This window comes from Equus przewalskii, chromosome 22, assembly GCF_037783145.1.
Source record: "Equus przewalskii isolate Varuska chromosome 22, EquPr2, whole genome shotgun sequence".
Lineage (NCBI taxonomy): Eukaryota > Metazoa > Chordata > Mammalia > Perissodactyla > Equidae > Equus > Equus przewalskii.
In genome coordinates, this window is record NC_091852.1 from 35,920,497 (window position 1) to 35,939,963 (window position 19,467).

Sequence of the window (19,467 nt, forward strand, 5' to 3'; positions counted from 1 at the left end):
GGTGGTGGTGGTCGTAGGGCATGATGGAAGGATTTTTACTGGGGGCAATGTCTGATTGCATCTTAGAAAGAAAACTCCTCTGCAGTGAGAAGGATAGATGGGATTGGGCAAGATTGGATATAGCGAGTGGATTCCAGATATGTCTAGGAAAGTGAACTAACAGGTTTGATGGTGAGACGTGTAGGTTGCAGTGGAAGAAAGAGTCAAGGTCTACATCCTGGCATGGACAACTGGGTGGTGCCATTTCTTAAGACAGAACAGATAAGAAGATAGTATTATGAGAGCTGATCGATCTTGAGGTACCCATGGAGCATTCAGGTGAGGATATCTGGGTTTTAGAGAGGGAGAGATCTTGGTTGGAATTATAGGTCTGGAGAGTCATCAGCATGTGGATGCTAATTTAAAGTCATGGGAGTTAATGAAAAAATGATTAAACATTTAAGTAGTGCTTACTATATACCAATCACTCCTCTGAGTATTTATAAATATTAACTATTAAGTATACTTAATATCAAGAATAGTAATATTAAATAGCTCTACTTAAGTATTAATGGCCGTATTTAATTAAGATACTAAATATTGACTTAGTATCTAACTTCACAACCCTATGAGGTAAACACTATTATTCCACTTTGTACATGAGGCAACAGGCACAAAGTAGTTAAATAACTTTCTCAAAGTCACACAGCTAGTGAGTGATGGAGCTGGGCCCTCTAACTAGAGAGAACAGAGAAAGAAAAGACAAGTTTTGTAACTACAGGGAATGAAATAGGAGCTTGAGATGGATTGAGACCAATAAGGAGCACTGAGAGGCAAGAGAAATATCAGGAAAAAAAGTGGAATCTTAGGAAATCAAAAAGGCGAAGGCTCTATTTGGGTCACATGCCACAGAGAGATCAAGTAACAAGAAGGCTAAAAGATATTCATTGGATTTCACATTGAAAAAAGTCACTGGTGACAGCAGTTTTAATGAAATAATGCAGGTTGGCCATTCAACTCAAATACTCTCCCAGGGTCAGGAGAAACAACCATGGGCAAAGCTATAAAAACCAACAGTGTAACTAATCTAGAGGAAACAAGTCTAGAGAATGAGTTTGACCTAACACGTTTGTGCTGCAGATATTGTCTGAGGAAGTTTAAAAGCAACCAAACTTTCTGGAGGCTTCAGCAACCTACCCTGATACCAAAATGGGCATGCCTTAGGCAGCAATAATACTAAAAAAGGAAGGAAGGAGGGAGGAAGGGAAAACCTGAGTGAAAAACACAGTTAGATATGAAAGTTAAGATTCCGCATAAAGAATGTTCTCAAAGTTATTTTTGAGATTCAAATTCTTTGCTTTTGATATTGCTTGTATATGAAAAAATAAAAGTGTTACATCAGACTCTGGAGCTCAAAATATCAAGAATAAAAAGAAGATTCATGTTAAATCCCTTGCTGATGGATATTGGCAGCCGACAAGAAACATGTGGGAGAAAGTTCTCAAGCTTAGAGTACAAGTGGAATGACTTTTGCACATGCAGGAAAAAGTGTGTCCAAAGACAGTGGTGAAGGCTGAAGGGAACGTGGGAGTTGGAAATCAGTGTAGGCGGGCCTAATGAGGTGGAGACAATTCTTTTCCTCGGTGATGTTTTAAGGTAAGTCAAGAGCGTTTGGACATAAGCTGCGGCGGTCAACTTTCTCCATAAGGGACTTCGGCTGATACCTGCAGTGAATTCGTTAGTTGTCAATGATAATTGAATCAATTCGGGGTGTTTGCCTGGAAGAGATTCCACTTTCATTCTGACTTGCCAGGTTTTAAAAAACGAAGCTTTAAATCGGTCAGCTGAAATTGGTTTATGAATTGCTGGAAATCCCTAGACAGATTTCCATCAACTCAAAACATCACAGACAATCCTGTATTTGCAGTGGGCTTTAAGTTATTCATGAAATCCTATTGAACATCTTTTTTGCATTAATTTAGTGATATTTCTCGCTGACGTCAAGGTGATGAAAAATAACACTAAACCTTACTTGGCTGACTGTGAAGAACTTGGAACCCCACCAGGCATGCTGCAGGCAGTTTCTGGAAGGCAGGCAGGGGGACCCGGCATGCCTCAGAAACTACCTCAGAGATGAGCTTTAGAGAAGAACGAGTCTACAGTTATGGGAATAAAACTCAAAAATATTTAACTGCTGCCAGCAGTTTTTGAAAAGTTATAAAAAATATGAAAACGTGCACCAATGGCAGAAGTAACCAGAAGGAGCATACTTTGAAAGAGAAAAATCAGCATTTTATTTATTTACCAAACACTTCTGTAGGTTTTACTATGTTCCAGGCACTTTTCTAATGACTTTATCAATATTAATTCATTTAATATTCTTTTTTTTTTTTAAGATTGGCAGTGAACTAACAACTGTTGCTAGTCTTCTTTTTTTCCCTCCCCAAATCCCCCCAGGACATAGATGTATATTTTAGTTGTGGGTCCTTCTAGTTGTGGCATGTGGGATGCCTCCTCAGCGTGGCCTGACAAGTGGTGCCATGTCCGTGCCCAGGATCCAAACCAGCGAAACCCTGGGCTGCTGAAGCAGAGCGTGCGAACTCAACCACTGGGCACCAGGGCTGACCCCTCATTTAATATTCTTGAAAACCCTTAGGAGGTGGGTACTGTGATCATCTTCATTTTACAGACAGTGGTGCTGTGACACAGAGAGGTTAAGTAGCTTGCACATAGGCACACAGCTGGTACTGAGCTGGAAATTTAACTTAGGGAGTCTGACTCTAGAGTCCATGCCTTAAGCCACCATGCATGCTTTGTCTCATAAAGGAAAGCAAAGGAAACAACATTTCTCCTTTTAGGAGTCTAAACCTTCCATCTCTAATGATACTCAGAATGGCTTTCCCACATGGTAGCTTCTCCTTGATTCTATTTTAATACATTGTGCTTTATAAAACCATTCTTCGGTTTTGTGGAGCTAGCCATCTACCCCCTCATACCAGCGCTGTTAGAGGAAGCAGAAACACGATATTGGTAATCTTCCATCATGGGATGGCGTTGGTTTCCTTCTCTCCGCACTTGAGATCTTGACTCCAGCACATGTTGAAAGATTATAAATAGGAATAATTTCCACTGTATAAATTGTGAACACAGACATTTATGGATAGTTTATGGACTACATAGTTCTAACATATTGTCTTCAGAGAATCAGTAGTTTCAAGAAATTGTAAGAAGTAGAAAATGAGGGGGAAAATGTGTAAGTAGCTTCCACAAAGGACTTTTCTCTTGAGTCATATATTGTTTAGAACAGAATCACCATATTTGCATCAGTTATGTTGGTTATTTTGAACGATATTTGTGTTTCTCACTAACTCAAAAAGATATCTGCACCCCATGTTCATAGCAGCAGCATTTACAAAAGCCAAGACATGGAAATAACCTAAGAGTCCATCAAGGGAGGAATGGATAGCTAAGTATATATAATGAATAAGAATATATATATACAATGGAATATATATCACAACTTCTTTATCTATTCCATTGTATATACAGTGGAATATTATTCAGCCATAAAAAAGGAAATTCTTACCATTTGCAATAACATGGATGGGCTTTTAAGGAGTTACGCTAGGTGAAATAAGTCAGACACACAAAGAAAGACAAATATTGTATGATCTCACTTAAATGTGGAATCTAAAAAAAAAAAAACCTCAAAGAAAAAGAGATCAGCCTTGTGGTTACCAGAGGTGGGGGATGGAAAGAGGGGGAATTGGAGGAAGGTATTCAAAAGGTACAAACTTCCACTTATAAGATAAATAAGTACTAGGAGTGTAATGTACAAATGATGACCATGGCTAACACTGCTGTATGACATATAGGAAAGTTGTTAAGAGGTAGTAATGTACAAATGATGACCATGGCTAACACTGCTGTATGACATATAGGAAAGTTGTTAAGAGGTAAATCCTAAGAGTTCTCATCACAAAGAGAAAAATTTTATTCCTTTATTCTCTCTACTTTCTTTTTATTCTAACTATATGAGAAATGGATGTTAACTGAACTTATTATGGTAATCATTTCACCATATACGTAAATCAAAACATCATGCTATATGCCTTAAATGTATACAGTGATATATGTCAATTATTTCTCAACAAAACTGGGGAAAAAAGATTGCTTTTCTGACATACTCTTGGTTACTGGGTTCTTGTTTTGCACAAATATCTGTCTGTCTGATTGATGCATTGCTTGGGAAGGATGTTCTTCATGTGTTATCATGAAGTCTCCCTATGAATTCTTTTCAGCCAACAGTAGTTCTCCTGAGTTGTATGACTCATTCTAGAGGGGACTTGCACTTTACATAGTAGATGTCGTATCTGGTAGCCAAAAGAATAGGCCATTTTTATTAAAATATTTATCTCCAGTCTGACTTCTCACCTCAGACTCTGGAATCCAACTATCTCTTCAGTATCTCCACTTGGACTTCTAACTGATATCTCAGATTTAAGATGTCTGAAGTGACGATCCTCCTACCAGCAGCCTTCCCCATCTTAACTGAAGAGAGGTTTATTTTTCCGGTGGCTGAAGCCTAAAATGTCAGACCCATCTTGACCTCTCTCATTTCCTTACACCTGTCATCCAATCCAGCAATGAATCCCGGCTCTTCCTTCAAAATATGTCCGACATCCAATCAATCCTTATTCTGCCTCATGTGACCACCTGTTTTGAACCACCACCTTGTCCAATTTGGATTGCTGCAACAGTCTGCTGGTGGGCTCTGTGCTTCTCCTCTTGACCTTCCAGAGCAGCCAAAGCAACTCAGTAAAGCTCTACGTCGACACATGTCACTACTCTGCTAACAACCCTGTAGTAAACCCCCTTCAGAGTGAAGTCTGAGGAAGTCAGAGGAAGTCCTCTGAATAACCTCCGTTACCTCCTCTCTGACTACTTCCGTATGAGCTTTCTTCTCTGCTCCAGCCACTCTGGCTCACTGCTGCTTCTCTTTGTCAGGCACACTCCTGTCTTGGAGCCTTTGCACTGGCTGTTCTCGGTGACTGGAACTCTCTTCTCCCAGGTGTCCCCGCGACAAATTCCTTCAGCCTCTTTTAAATCTAACCTGAAATATCACTTTTTAATGAGGCTCACCCTGGCCATCTTATTTAAAATAGGACTACCCTCCCCTTTTCTTTCCCATGGCACTTGTCACCTAATGAATGTAGAATTTACTTTCTACATTTACCACTTAATGTCCGTCTCCCTCGACTAGAAAGTGTATTCCTCAGGGGCTGGGATCTTTGTCTGCTTTGTTCACTGAAACATCCTAAGTGTCTAGAATAGCATCTAACACATACTAGATACTCAGTAACTATTTGCTGAGTAAATAAACAAAAGGATGGATTTAAAAACGTGTGTTATATTAGACATCTCTAATGAAACCATCCTTGGCTACCCTGCTTCTCCATTCCCGTGTGCTTAGCCACATGAGTGCTACAAATTTGTACTAACTCTACATTTTGCTTTAACACTTGACCATTTAGAACTTCACATGCTTTAAACTTCCATTTAATATACTTAGTTACAACACAGTCCTAAAAATAGCATCTACCATTTTAATTAAATCCATCATGAGTGAATCATTATCTAAAACACAAAAATAAACTCCTAGAGAAACATCTGGCAGGTAGGACTGGATTTGCTATCATTTCATGAGTTTCCTAAATTGTCTTTCTATTCTGAGAAGCAAAAAAAGATCACTTGCTTCTTGATGAAAATTAAAAAAGCTATTGCTGGTATTTGAAAATGCAGAAGATGGGCAACAAATCTGGGTCACACAATGATTCTTATTAAAGAACCTATTTGCTGAAAAGGATTCCAACCTTGCCTGAGGAGATGTCCACTGGAAACAGAGGACCCAGTGTGAAATCTCCTTCTATTTTGATTTAAGAAGCTGAGCAATAAACAGTCCTTGAAGCTACCAGTATCCAAGGACACAGATCTCATGTTTTCCACATTGTTTGAGTGTTCAGTTTAGGCAACACATGACAGCTGGACTCAATCCTATTGTTAGGAACATCCCCAGATGAAAGTGCCCAGTCATTATTCATGATCCGATTGGTGTGCTTAGAGAAGTGGGCAAGCCAGCTTGCAGTCTGAGATCGCCTTTAATGCGGGAGAGGGAGAAAACTTTGGAACTAAGAGGCAGAAAACAAAGATAAACATGGAAACAGCATGGCCAAGTGTTAAAATCACAAAATACAGATGGGACAATTTGATCTTTCTATGATCAGTGGTGAGGATTAGGTGGGACTTAAAAAGCGCAGTGTCATTGGCACTGTCAGTTTGACACAGAGTAGGGGCAATTGCTCATAAACCCCTCTAACGTCATGCGACTTTATTCAAAATTGTGGTTGATCTGAAGGCCCCGCTGTTCCCAAGTTGTCTAGAATCCCTCTATTTCTTAACTAAGAGAGTACATAATGCAAAGCATGTCACTTCCACTTTGCCAGTCCCTTGATTTTTGAATTGATAGCATTTTAATACAGCAAACACATTTGTTATTTACGAGGACCAGTCTAGAGGGGTTGAGAGCATGGACTCTGGAGCTAGACTGGCCCCATTCCCATAGCTGACTTTGAGCAAGTTACTTAACCTGCAATTTCTTCATCTGTAAAATGGGTATAATCACTGCACCTACCTCATGGATTTGTGAGAATGACAGGAGTTAACGTGTACAAATGGATCAGCACTGTAATAGTAAGCATCATATAAGCATTTGCTATCATTCCAATGAACAATTATTGTCATCATGATGCTCTTACTTTTTTTGTGTGTGAGGAAGATTGGCCCTGAGCTAACATCTGTGCCAGTCTTACTCTACTTTTTGCATGTAGGATGTACCACAGCATGGCTTGACGAGTGGTGTGTAGGTCCATGCCTGGGATCCAAACTGGTGAATCCCAGCTGCCGAAGCAGAGCTCATGAATGCAACCACTATGCCCCAGGCAGGCCCATTGTGCTCTTACTTTTGATATAGGCTAGACATTATTATTTGTACCTAAGAATTAGTTCTTGCCTTTCTGAATATCTTTAATACAAGATTGTCTTCTGGGGCCGGCCCCGTGGCCGAGTGGTTAAGTTCATGGGCTGTGCTGCTGTGGCCCAAGATTTGGCCAATTCGGATCCCGGGTGCAGACATGGCGCTGCTCATCAAGCCAAGCTGATGCGGCATCCCACATAGCATAACCAGATGAACCTACAACTAGAATATACAACTATGTACTGGGGGGCTTTGGGGAGAAGAAGAAGGAGAAAAAAAAAATTAAGATTGGCAACAGGTGTAAGCTCGGGTGCCAATCTTTAAAAAGTTAAAAAGAATAATAGAGGACATATTAAATCAAAAGAGGCTCATTTAAAAAAAAAAAAGATTGCCTTCCTTCCTTGGCATGATATGTTACAGACAAGGTGAAGTGCTGCCTCTTGCTACTTTCAATCACTGTTCGCCTTCCGGAGGGGCCCCGGCCAGGCTGCTGAATTGGAAGAATGCGCAGTGATAATGTTGCCAGGTGTGGAGTTCAGGATGTGCGTGAATGAGGAGGGGCTGGCTTCACTCTTACCTTCTTTCAACACTGCTCTGCGAGTGACAGAGGCAGAGACAGAAAGAGACTGAAACAACATCTTAAACCCTTGCATAGTATGATCTTTTAACTGTGGGAGATCAAAAAATCCTGTTAGAAAAATCTCAAGTTCTAGAAACAGACCAATTTTCTGTGGACTCATCATTACACGTATCATTTTTGCCCATGTATTTGTTATCTGTAATGTACATACCCCAAAACTTGGCAGCTTAAAATAACAATCTTTCGTGAATTCACAGTTTCTGAGAGTCAGGAATCCAGGAGTAACTTAGCTGGGTGATTCTGGATCAGGTTCTCTCCAAAGTTGCAGCCAAGATGTAGGCTGGGGCTGTAGAGATCTGAAAACTTGACTAGGCTGAAGGATCCCTTCCAAGTTCACTCATGTGGCTGTTGGCAGGAGATCTCAGTTCCTCACCACGTGGGCCTCTCCCCAGGACTACTCACACCAGGGCAGCTGGCTTCCCCCAGAGTGAGTGATCCAGAGAGTGTGAGAGAGAGCTCAAGATGGAAGCCACAGTATCTTTTTAACCTAATCTCAGAAGAGACATAGCATCGGTTTTGCTCAATTCTATTGATTATGTACCAACCCTGGTGTAACATGTGAGAGGACTGCAGGAAGTGAAGTATCGGAGGCAAGGATCCTTGAGGGTGATCTTAGATCATATTTAACTTCTCAAGAAGAATTTATATCTCCTTTTTATGAATGGGTCTAAAGCCATAGAATAGATTGAATTAAAAATCAAATGACAGGGGCTAGCCAGTTGTATAGCGGTTAAGTTCGTGTGCTCTACTTCGGCGGCCCGGGGTTTGCCAGCCTGGATCCCGGGAACGGACCCACGCACCTCTTATCAAGCCATGTGGTGGCAAGCGTCCCACATATAAAGTAGGGGAAGATGGGCATGGATGTTAGCTCAGGGCCAATCTTCCTCAAAAGAAAACAATCAAGTGACAGGGGCCGGCCAGTGGAGTAGTGGTTAAGTTCATGCACTCCACTTCGGGGGCCTGGGGTGCCCCAGCCTGGATCCCGGGCATGGACCTCCACACTGCTTGTCAAGCCATGCTGTGGCAGGCGTCCCACATATAAAATAGAGGAGGATGGGCACGGATGTCAGCTCAGGGCCAATCTTCCTCAGGAAAAAAAAAAATCAAATGACAAAAGTTCTACCTAAAAGCATGTATTCTCCATTAAACATTGTAATTTTGTCCATACATGCATAATATTGTTGTACGTGTACAGACACACAAACACATATATTAGAAATGGAGAATATTAGCCCCGCCTAGACTTACTGAATCAGAATCTACATTTTAAGCCCTCAGATAATCTGTCTGCACATTAAGGTTGAGAAACACCAGTATAGGATATATTTTAAACTTTTTCTGTCATAAAACCTAATGTATCCTGAAACTTAATAATGGAATGGAGTCAACAAAATTACCTGTTAAATTAATGCTTGATACTAAAGCTCTCTATCCTCTCCCGCCTCCCCCCAACTTCGATTTCTTTCCTAGGCACTTTACACAGATAATCTGTCCCTCCAGAATGTGGAAGTCAACCAAAGCTTTTTTTTTTCCCCCTCACAAGAAAATAGGTGGAGCACTGAAATGACATTTCAAAAAACCATGTTTTGAGATAAGGTTTGTTTTTATTGATGGCAGATGGGAGTAGACTTCCAAAGGATACAGTTGGCTCTAGGAAAAAGAAATAGTTTTGAAAATCATCAACTGGTATTTGCAAAACGTCATCAGGGACTTTCTTTTCCCTTTGCCTAAAACAAATACAGACAATTCTACAGAAAGAGAAAGGCTGTGTATAAAATCCAGCTATGTGTTTGAAATGATTCCATTTTTCAGACAGCTTGAAGAACCATGACAGTTGTGCAGTCAAAAAAACTCCAAGTAATTTGCTTTTGTGGTATTAATGAATTTGTATTGGTCTTGTTGGCATTGGGATTAATACCCACCCACTATTTCATTACAAGGTCAGTCCCTAAAGGGGAAATTTTGAAGTAGAAGTAATTACACGGCCTGCAGCTTGTTAAACAAACCATTAAAATGTGTTTTTCTCTGATTACAAAAGTGATACAAATGTATTGTAGAACATTTGGGAAATACCACAAAAAATAAGAAAAACAAAAGTTATTTTAAATCCCACTAAAAGATAACTACTAAAACAAGAGATAACTTCTATTAATATTTGGACTTACTCCCTAGTGTCTTTTTCTATGGTATGCCTCATATATATGTATAATTTATGGGTGACGTACATACACATATCACGCGAGAGGGAAACATGTAAGACTCCTGCTATGAGGGAAAAAAATGAAAACGATGGTATATTTTTACCATGTAAACAGAACTTCCAAAACTGTCATGAGTTTATGGGTAACGATTTCTTGCTATCTGTACGCTGCCAAACTGTCTTTGCACACAATGTTTTCAACTATCACCACTCTTAGAACCCCCCAGAACATTTTCATCACCTTGGAAAGAAACCCTTTACCAATTACCAGTCCCTCACCATTCCCTCCACCCTCCAACCCCAGGAAACCAGTAATCTACTTTCTGTCTCTATGGATTTGGCTGTTCTGGATGTTTCATATTCAAAGAATCATATGATATGTGGTTTTTCGCGTTAGGTTCCTTTTACTTAGCATATTGTTTTCAAAGTTCATCCATGTTGTACCATGATTCAATACTTCATTCTTTTTTATGGCAGAATTCTATACCATTGTATGGATATACTACAATTTGTATATCCATTCATGAGTTCTTGTACCTATGGGTTGTTTCCATTTTTTGGCTATTATAAATAATAAGGCTGTGAACATTTATGTTCAACTTTTGGTATGGGCATAGATTTTTAATTCTTTTGTGTATATATCTAGAAGTGTAATTACTGTGTTATATTGAACTCCATGTTTAAATAGACTCTGTGAGAAACTCCATGTTTAACTTTTTAAGAAATTGCCAAACTGTTTTCCAAATTGACTGCACAATTTCGCGTTTCCATCAATAGTGTACGAAGGTTCCTCTTTCTCCACATTCTTGCCAAAACTTGTTATTGTCTGAGTTTCTATTTTAGCCATTCTAGTGCATGTGAGGTGATATCTCATTGTGGGGTTTTTTTGGGGGGGAGGGGGGAGATTATCCCTGAGCTAACACCTGCCGTCAATCCTCCTTTTTTCCCTGAGGAAGACTGGCCCTGAGCTAACATCCATGATCATCTTCCTCTGCTTTATATGTGGGATGCCTGCCACAGTATGGCTTGACAAGCCTTGCAAAGGTCTGCACCTGGGATCTGAACCGGCAAAACTCAGGCTGCCGAAGTGGACCATGTGAACCTAACCACTGCGCCACTGGGCTGGCCCCTCATTGTGGTTTTGATTTGTGTTTTCCTAATGACTAATGATGTTGACCATCTTTTCACATGCTTACTGACCATTTGTGTATATTCTTTGGAAAAATGTGTATTCAAATCTTTTGCCTAATTTTTTTTGAAGATTTTTTATTTTTTCCTTTTTCTCCCCAAATCCCCCAGGTACATAGTTGTATATTCTTCGTTGTGGGTCCTTCTAGTTGTGGCATGTGGGACGCTGCCTCAGCGTGGTTTGATGAGCAGTGCCATGTCCGCGCCCAGGATTCGAACCAATGAAACACTGGGCCGCCTGCAGCGGAGCCCGCGAACTTAACCACTCAGCCACGGGGCCAGCCCCTCTTTTGCCCAATTTTATTTGCCTTTTCATTGTTGAGTAGTAATAGTTCTTTATATATTCTGGGTACTAGACCCTTATTAGATGTCTGATTTGCAAATATTTTCTTCTGTGGGTTGTCTTTTCACTCTGTTGAGAGTGTTCTTTGCACAAAGATTTTTAATTTTGATGAAATCCAATTTTGATAAAGTCCAATTGAATATGCCTGATATATGTGATATAGCATATGAGTGACATATACACACACATCTATGTACATAAAGTTAAGATCGTACACGAACAGGCCTTTAAAAAAAGTAATTATTTAAATAGAATTTCTGAGTGCTCAGGCTGTCTTATTTCAGAGAAAAAAAATGGAAAGCCATTTTAAGGCAAGGCATACTTGACTCCTTTGCAATGCAAAAGGCAATTCAGTAAATTCAGAGATTTCCTAATGCTTTCAAAAAATAGTTTTCTGGTCCTAAGCCCTCTAACTATTCTCTCCTTTGAATATGTTAAGAGTAATTCCTAGTGTCCAATGCCAGACACACTCTTGAACTCAAGATAGGAAATAGAACTTTCTTCTTTCTTAGGAATCTGTTGGAGGGACTCATTCACCCAGTTTGATATTACTTGGAGGGGAAAATATTTCACGTTCTTAGAGCAGATACCATCTCTTGTTGTAAAAAAGGAAAAGATTCTAATGGAAATACAATTTATTTATTATTTCTTTGGTTGCTTGTGCTTTTGGTGTCATATCTAATAAATCATTACTTAATCCAAAGTCATGAAGATTTACACCTGTTTTCCTCCAACAGTTTTATAGTTTGTCTTTAATTGATTTTGAGTTAAAGTTCCTATACGATAAGACAGAAGTCTAAGTTCATTCTTTTGCATATGGATAGCTAGTTGTCCCAACACCATTTGTTGAAAAGACTGTTCTTACTGCATTTAATTGTCTTGGCACCTTTGATGAAAACCAATTGACCATAAATGTAAGGGGCTTTTCTCCATTGAATCTTTCCTCCACACTGCTGCCAGTGGTTATTCTAAACTGTAGATTTGATCACATTTTTCTGCTACTGAAATGTCTTCCATGGCTTCCATGGATTATAAGAAAAGACTAAATCTGGCCATGTGCAGTGTGCTAGGAAGGGCAGGGGCTCTGGAGTAGGCATAGTTAATTTTGAATCTGGCTCTGCCTCTTATTAAAACTGTGACCTGGGACAAATCACTCAATCATAACTAGAGTGTGAGCCTTACACCAACAGGGACCTTGACTGACGTGCTCACCACCAAAACCTCAGCACCATCACAGAGGCCCACACATTGCCCACGTTCTGAAAATATACAGTGATTGAATCTCAGTTTCCTCATCTACAAAATGGAGATTATTATCGCTATTTCATAAGATTCTGATTATGTTAAAATTACATGAGATACCCCAATGATCTTTTAAAAAATGTTTTTTCTTAAATATAAAATACTTTCAGAGTAATGCACAGATGGTAACTGTGTGATTAATTAAAGTGAAGTGAACACGCTCGAGTAAGCAGCACCCAGATCAAGCACCCACGATCTCCCCAACAAACCCCTTCTCATCTTCTCCTATCAGTCTTCCTTGCATGTAGCCAGGTCCTTTTAAGATTTAGTTCCAGTGTTACCTTCCTCCTGGAAATCCCTCTTGCACTTTCCATTGGGGTCTTAATACCTTTCTATATGCTTTCAAAGCTCCTTTGGCATAGTCTTTAGCACACTGTATTACAGCCATCTGTTTACCTGTCTGTCTCCCCTGCTTATTGTTGGGTCCACCACACATAGTAGGGTACCCACCACTTATAGTAGGCATTCAATAAATACATGGGGGATGAAATTGCATGATGTCATTTTGAGCCTGTGGAGACAAAAACTAATTTCAAGCTATTATTATAATATTTTAGAAAACTTAAGAGCAGTTTGGCAGAATAAGAGAAATGGAAGAAGACCGGGTGAACTCACGTTTTGGGTAAATCTAATATTAAGCAGTTATCCAAACGATGCTGCATGGGTTTTAATTAATTATTTCTGATTCTTTGAAAAAACCTTTCCACGGTTATGCCTCTGGAGGCAAAAACAGCATGTTGAAAACCAGATTGCAACAAATAGTTGCAGTGTGAGGAGATCGAGGGAGTTTCCGACACAAGATATTTCAGTTTATCATCAGGAGCATGCATGACCGCAACGAGGGTGCCGTTTGCCAACCTGGGTGGGGATGGAGAAGTGACAAGAGAGATCTTCCAAACTGTGCATCTGTCAAGTACAGCTAGCAGGGACGCATCTAGAAGTTGTGAAGACAGCATGTCAGTGCATAACCAGGTCTCATTGTTGATAATGAGTGACACATGGCACAGCTGTGAGGGTTTTGTGCCAGGCAGGGTGAGCTAGTGGGAAAGCATGTGGAGGCAACCCAGCCATTTAGACTTGAAGAGAAGCCTATGCTGCTAGTAGGAAGAAAACAGGTGCTAAAGCCATCTTCCTTCAGAGCATAGGGAGATTACCCTGTGATTCACTGTTTAAACTGCCGCATGGATTGTACTGTATTCCATCCTGAGACAGCATTTTCTGATGTAATAGCAATGCAAAATGCATGTGGGTGTGGGTGTGGGTGATGTGAATGGAGTGGGAGTGGATTGGGGGAGAAAATTGAAGGAAACTTTTAACAAATGGGGTGTGTGGGGTGCATACACAGGCGTGCACACACACACACACACACTTTAATAGAAGGAGAATACAAACATTTTCACCAGAGCCAAAATGTTCCTCTAGCTTGGTGGGCTTGAAAAGTAATATGTCCAGTGAAGACGTTTGGCATGCTGCATGCAGAAGGTTTTCACATTTTGTCATCCTTGTTTTAAGGAGTCTTCGCTGTCAGCGATGAGAAGGTTAGTGATCTTGGGACTGGGTGGGGAGAAAGGAGAGGTGCATGTCAGTTTGGCTGCTTACAGAGAGTAGGAAATGGTCACCAGGAACCTGGCCAGGGGCTCAGAAGTGCTGTTTAAAGCAAAGACTACAAGCACACCGCCATTTCATCGTCTTTTTTCCCACACGGCAGGAGTCTCACTGTGTTTCCCTCACGTTTCTATGGCAATAGTGTGGCAATGCAGTATATTAATATCGGACCTTTACCTTTGTTTAGAAGAGGCATCCGCGAATAGATTAGGGTTTAAGTAGGTGATCATTTTAGATTTTTTTCTTTAAGCCTGATGGTTGCTGAGTTTTATGTAAACTTTTGTTCTATCAGATGACTAATTATATAAAGTTGTCAAGTTGTTTGTGTCATTGGAGACTTTTAGTTAGGTAGAAAGACATCTAAGCACACAAAGTCTCAAATACAGTTTAAATTTTGGGAGAATTCTGTTCGACTATGATTTCAGTGGGATGTGATCATGGAAAATTCGAAAATTCCTTTCTATTTCCTCTTCAGATATTAATGGGCTCCTGGGGTAATGAGATTTGCATTTATAAACAGAGCACCAATGATAGTATCTCTGGATATCTTCTGTGTTGGAAGAAACAGCTTCAAGCTGTACTGTTTGAACTAAAATACTGAACACGATATATGAATCACCATCTCTAATGAAACAGGGAATCTCTAGGATTCCAGAAATTCAGCAGTTCAACGATGAGCAAAAATTAGGGCTCTGTCTGTCTCTCTCCCTGCCCTGCCCTTCCCAATTCCTAGTCTCCTTTTCCTATTTTACCTCAGCAAATAACTAGGAAAGTAGATATTTAGCCGAGAGAATAACCCTAACATACAGATAACTGAAATAAATAGCAGAAAGAAAGTAACCATAGAAGGCTTTGTGGATCTTATTAAAAGAATACCAAGGTACTAAGCAATTTCCTTTTAAAAAGAAAGAAGCTGTGTTTTGCGTGCATTGCAGTAGAAACATAGAGACAATCTATAAAGTCTTCTATAAAACACACCATAAATACATTAAGATTATAAATATATCTCCCGATTGTTTTTTCCAAGTAATGTGCAGAAATTTCTTATTTTAATAACTCATTAATTTACCAGTGGTATAATCTGTTTTATATCTATGTCTAGGGAAGAATAAACTCTGGTTGGTATAGCATAATATTATGATTAAAAGAGACAAAAGGCCCACCTGCTAAATTTATCTTTCCCTCTGAACGCAGTTCTTGCTGGTGCTAAACTGTGAAATCCTAAAAGCCTCTTGGAAGGAAATGTGCTTCCTGAAAGTTCACATTATCACAGGTGTGAGGCTCAGAATCAGAGACTGGGAGATCTGGAGGGGCATCTGTAGGCATTTTTGCACTACACCCCTTTAAAGATGAGAGCATCGAGGTCCAGAGAGGAACAAGGGCTTGTCCCAGGTCACATGCTTTGTTGTGGCAGAGCTGGGACTAAACATAGGCTTCCTGAAAGAACCCAAGACACCCATGAGACCTTCCCTCCTCACCTCATTTCTTTCCTTGTTATCTCTTCAATCTCATCCCTTTTCTGGAGGTGTGTATCTTTCATTTGTATCAATTCATAGGTGAGGGGTGGGCCCATAATCAATAAGACATAAGGATGGATAAGGTTTTAAACTTTCATACTTTTATTAAGTTAATCATATTTACAATAAAATAACAAAATATTATTCACATCATAAACAGAAAAGCATTTGTCCTCCATATGCCACCTTTACAAGAGAGGTTGGGTGACTATTCAGTTTCTTTTCAATGCTGAGACTCTGTAATTCTGAATCAGACCTGCAAAATGGCTAGAGGAGAGGATATCTGGTGTGGGCTTCTCAGCCAAATAGAAGTAGTTTGAGGTCAAGAAATCTTTCCTGTTCCAAGAATGATTTCCTGTTCTCCAAGGAAACAAGGAGAGGAAGGGAATGTTTATCTACAGAGATGCTTCCAGTAACTCATTCTTGTCTACATTTGTTACTCTGAGTTGCCCACTGCTGGCCCACATTGACCTCTTTAGGTCTTGCACACTGGGGGTCTTTGGCAAAGCAGTGTGTCCCTGAACTTTAGGTGCAGGCACCCCCATCCCACCACCTGGCACTGACTCAGACAGAGTGGAGTGTAGGGCCCCACCTGCTGTGGAACTTCCAGCCTCAGGCTAACTTCTCCCCATTACGGTGCCTCCACAGCTCCTTTCTCTGTGTGTCCCACAGGCCTCCACTGCCTCCTCAGGTGTGTCTTTACCTTGCATCACCTTTTCTGGGAGGGCAGGAATTGCCATGCCCATCAAGCAGCTTTTGCTTTCTGGCCATCTTCCTGAAATGGAGAAAGGAAGCATTTCAAGGAGAATAAGCATAAGTGAGTATTTAACAAGTGCCGCTGCTGCGTTCTCTTATTTTACAAAAGCTTTTCTGTCCTTGATCCTTTTAGCCAGTTGTCACCCTGACGTTTCTTATGACAGCCTGACCAATTGGATATACACATTCATCATCCCTTACTGGATGGAATCAGGCTGGCAGGGCCTGGACTAGAGTGTTCAGACTCTAATAGACCTGATGGCATGATTTTCTCTATTTCATGATTTATCTTTCCAGAGAGAGGGTGGCAAGTTTTTAAAAGACGCTGATTAAGTATTTTAGATGGACAGGAAAATACATTATTCAAGTATTTAGAGCAAATTAGGAATACAGACTACTAAGCAAGATATAAAACCCAACATTACCACGAGACACATAAGGAATATTTTTCTTCCCACAGACAGTGTTCTCCTCCAAGTCCCTTAGGAGACAATAAATAATCAGTTTGTCTACCACAACCTTAGAACATGAGCAGAGACAACACAAGCAAGGGCAGTCCCCCTATGGTTTGGCAGCTTATGTCTCTATCATCAACTTTTCTTATCTTTCTTGAAAAGTACTTGCCATTTGTGGCTAGTGGTTTTACTCAATTCCATCAGAAACTAAAAGCTGGGTGGCCTGGAAGCCTCAAGAGCACGTTAAGAAGCCAGAGAAACCAATGTCCCTGAGGTGTAACCAATCATAGAACTAGAAAATGTCTTAGAAAAGAGTTTGGCCTGGCAGCCTGCTGTTCTTGAGAAAGGCACCGTTTGGCTCCAAATCCTGTGTTCTTCCCGCAAGCCCACTCTACCTAAGGCATAAGTCTTGGTGTCACTGGCTATCCTTTGGGTCCTATTTATTTTGACTAAGTTATTTAAGGAAGTTTTGCTAAGTTATTTTCACTTTTCTCCCACGTCTCATGGTGTAGTAGGTAATGTGAGGATTCTCTGGGATGAAAATCCTAAGTTATACCAATATTTCTATGGGAAATTTGTCTCTGAATAACATTGTTTTAGATAAAGCTGACATCTCTAAAAACACGACCACAGCATTACTGAAGTAAAGCTTGTATGAGTGCTGAGGGATCCCGAGGCAGAGGTGTGGGTACTGTTTGTGACGGCTTCTTGAAGAAGGTCGGTCTCCTGTGATGTGGGCCTCAAGTGACTCGGAGGGTTCATAGAAATGAGACAGGAAGTTCTCTCCTGAGTTTTCACTTTGAGCTTCCAAGTTCACTCTCTTCTTGAAGTTCTCTCTCCTAGTACCTAGTCATTGACCCTCTATGACCTCCGGTTTCTTCTTATCCCTCGCTGGACCCTGTTGATTGTGGCCATTCTTTAGAGTACCCATCATCTCTTTCATCCATTCCCTTTATCATCGTTTCCAAGGAGTTTATATTCTTACCAAATCTAGGATGATCACTACCGAATAAATAAAATGTAGCAGAAAGACCACTGTGCTGGGTTTCAGAAAGCCTCATTCTTTCTCTGGGTGACCTTTATGAGCCACCTCACTTCACTAAGGCTTGGTTTCTCCAGCTATAAAAAGAACAGGTGAGATCAGATGATCATGGTGAGTTCTTCAGAAGGAAGGTTGGAGCACCTCAACTCTAGACTTCCATTTTGTAACATCAGTGATAATTTCTGAATTTATAGAACAGTTCTGATTATCACCCAAGCACTGGTGTCCATTTCCATCTACTAAAGATCAGTCATTTTTCCTCCCGTGTACTTCCAGCCCTGAAATGCAAAATATTCACCATTGCAATCATGATCATCCCCACCAAACAAACCCCTACTTCACTCCCTGTTTTCCAAAGGTGCTCTCCTCCAGCACGCACACCTAAGTCCTCATGTTCTTTTTTGATCCATCCTTTCTCACCTACATCCTGTCAGTCACCCAGTCAACAATATTTTTCTTTTAAAATACCTCATGTATGTGTATTTATTTCTTCCTGTCTACTCTGTGTGTGTGGTAAAATATACCCAACACAAAATTTCTGATTTTAACCCTTTTTAAGTGTATAATTCATTGGCATTAAGTACATCTATACTGTCTGCAACCATCGCCACTATCCATCTCCAGAACATTTCCATTATCCCAAACTGAAACTCCGTATCCATTAAACGATACCTTCCTGTCTAGTCTTCAATTGCATGTGGGAGTATCTTAGAATGTCAGAGCTAAATGAATTCTTCAAGATCATCTACCACAACCCTTCATTGGACAGGTTATTTGAGGCAACCACAGCCCAGGTGGGTTAAACCAGGAACTCGCCAGGCTTTCATTCTGCTACTCTTGGGTCACATGACCACTTTCCCAGCTGGCTTCTTTGCCTCCGGCAACTCCATCTTCCCATCTATCACATGTGTTACTTCGAACTGAATATACTTATTACACTCTTTTTCCTTTCGCTGTCTGCTTAGAAGCTGGAAGGTTCACAGTCACATCTTACCCAAACACCAATTTCCCACCATTTTTGTTGCATATCCTTTACTATATCAATTTAGTGATCCACCAGCCTCCCCACCCCAACATACACACACACAAATTCACACACTCTTTTCTTGGTGGTTATAACGTGTTTATTTTCTGTCCTTCTGAGATTCAGACAGGTTCAGGAAGTTGCCCGGGATTACAGAGTCAGGGTCCAGGTTCTTCCACAATGGGCCCAGGTAAGGCTGATACCTCAGCTGATGCAGGGAGGTAGGACTAAGATCAATGGGGAGGGGCCACCTCAGTTAGCTTCGCTCTAGCTCCAGATGGCCAGTCCAGCCCTGGCCACTGCTCCTTCTCTATCTTCTGCCTTAATAACAGTAACTACCTGCGTTATTTACCTGTGTGGGCCAGGATCTGAGCTAACCCTTT

At 40.5% G+C, this 19,467-nt stretch overlaps 1 protein-coding gene across 3 annotated transcripts in view; it reads left to right on the forward strand.

Moving 5' to 3' along the window:
- Nucleotides 1-19,467, forward strand: part of ADAMTSL1 (ADAMTS like 1) — an 858,582-nt gene that overhangs the window by 172,854 nt on the left and 666,261 nt on the right. The window contains exon 1 of one of the 3 annotated variants that reach the window (XM_070589760.1): nucleotides 14,060-14,223. The exons of the other annotated variants lie outside the window; for them this stretch is intronic. The gene's annotated coding sequence lies outside the window, so the exon portion shown is untranslated. Of the gene's footprint in view, nucleotides 1-14,059; nucleotides 14,224-19,467 lie in introns of those variants that run through there. 3 annotated transcript variants of the gene reach the window in all.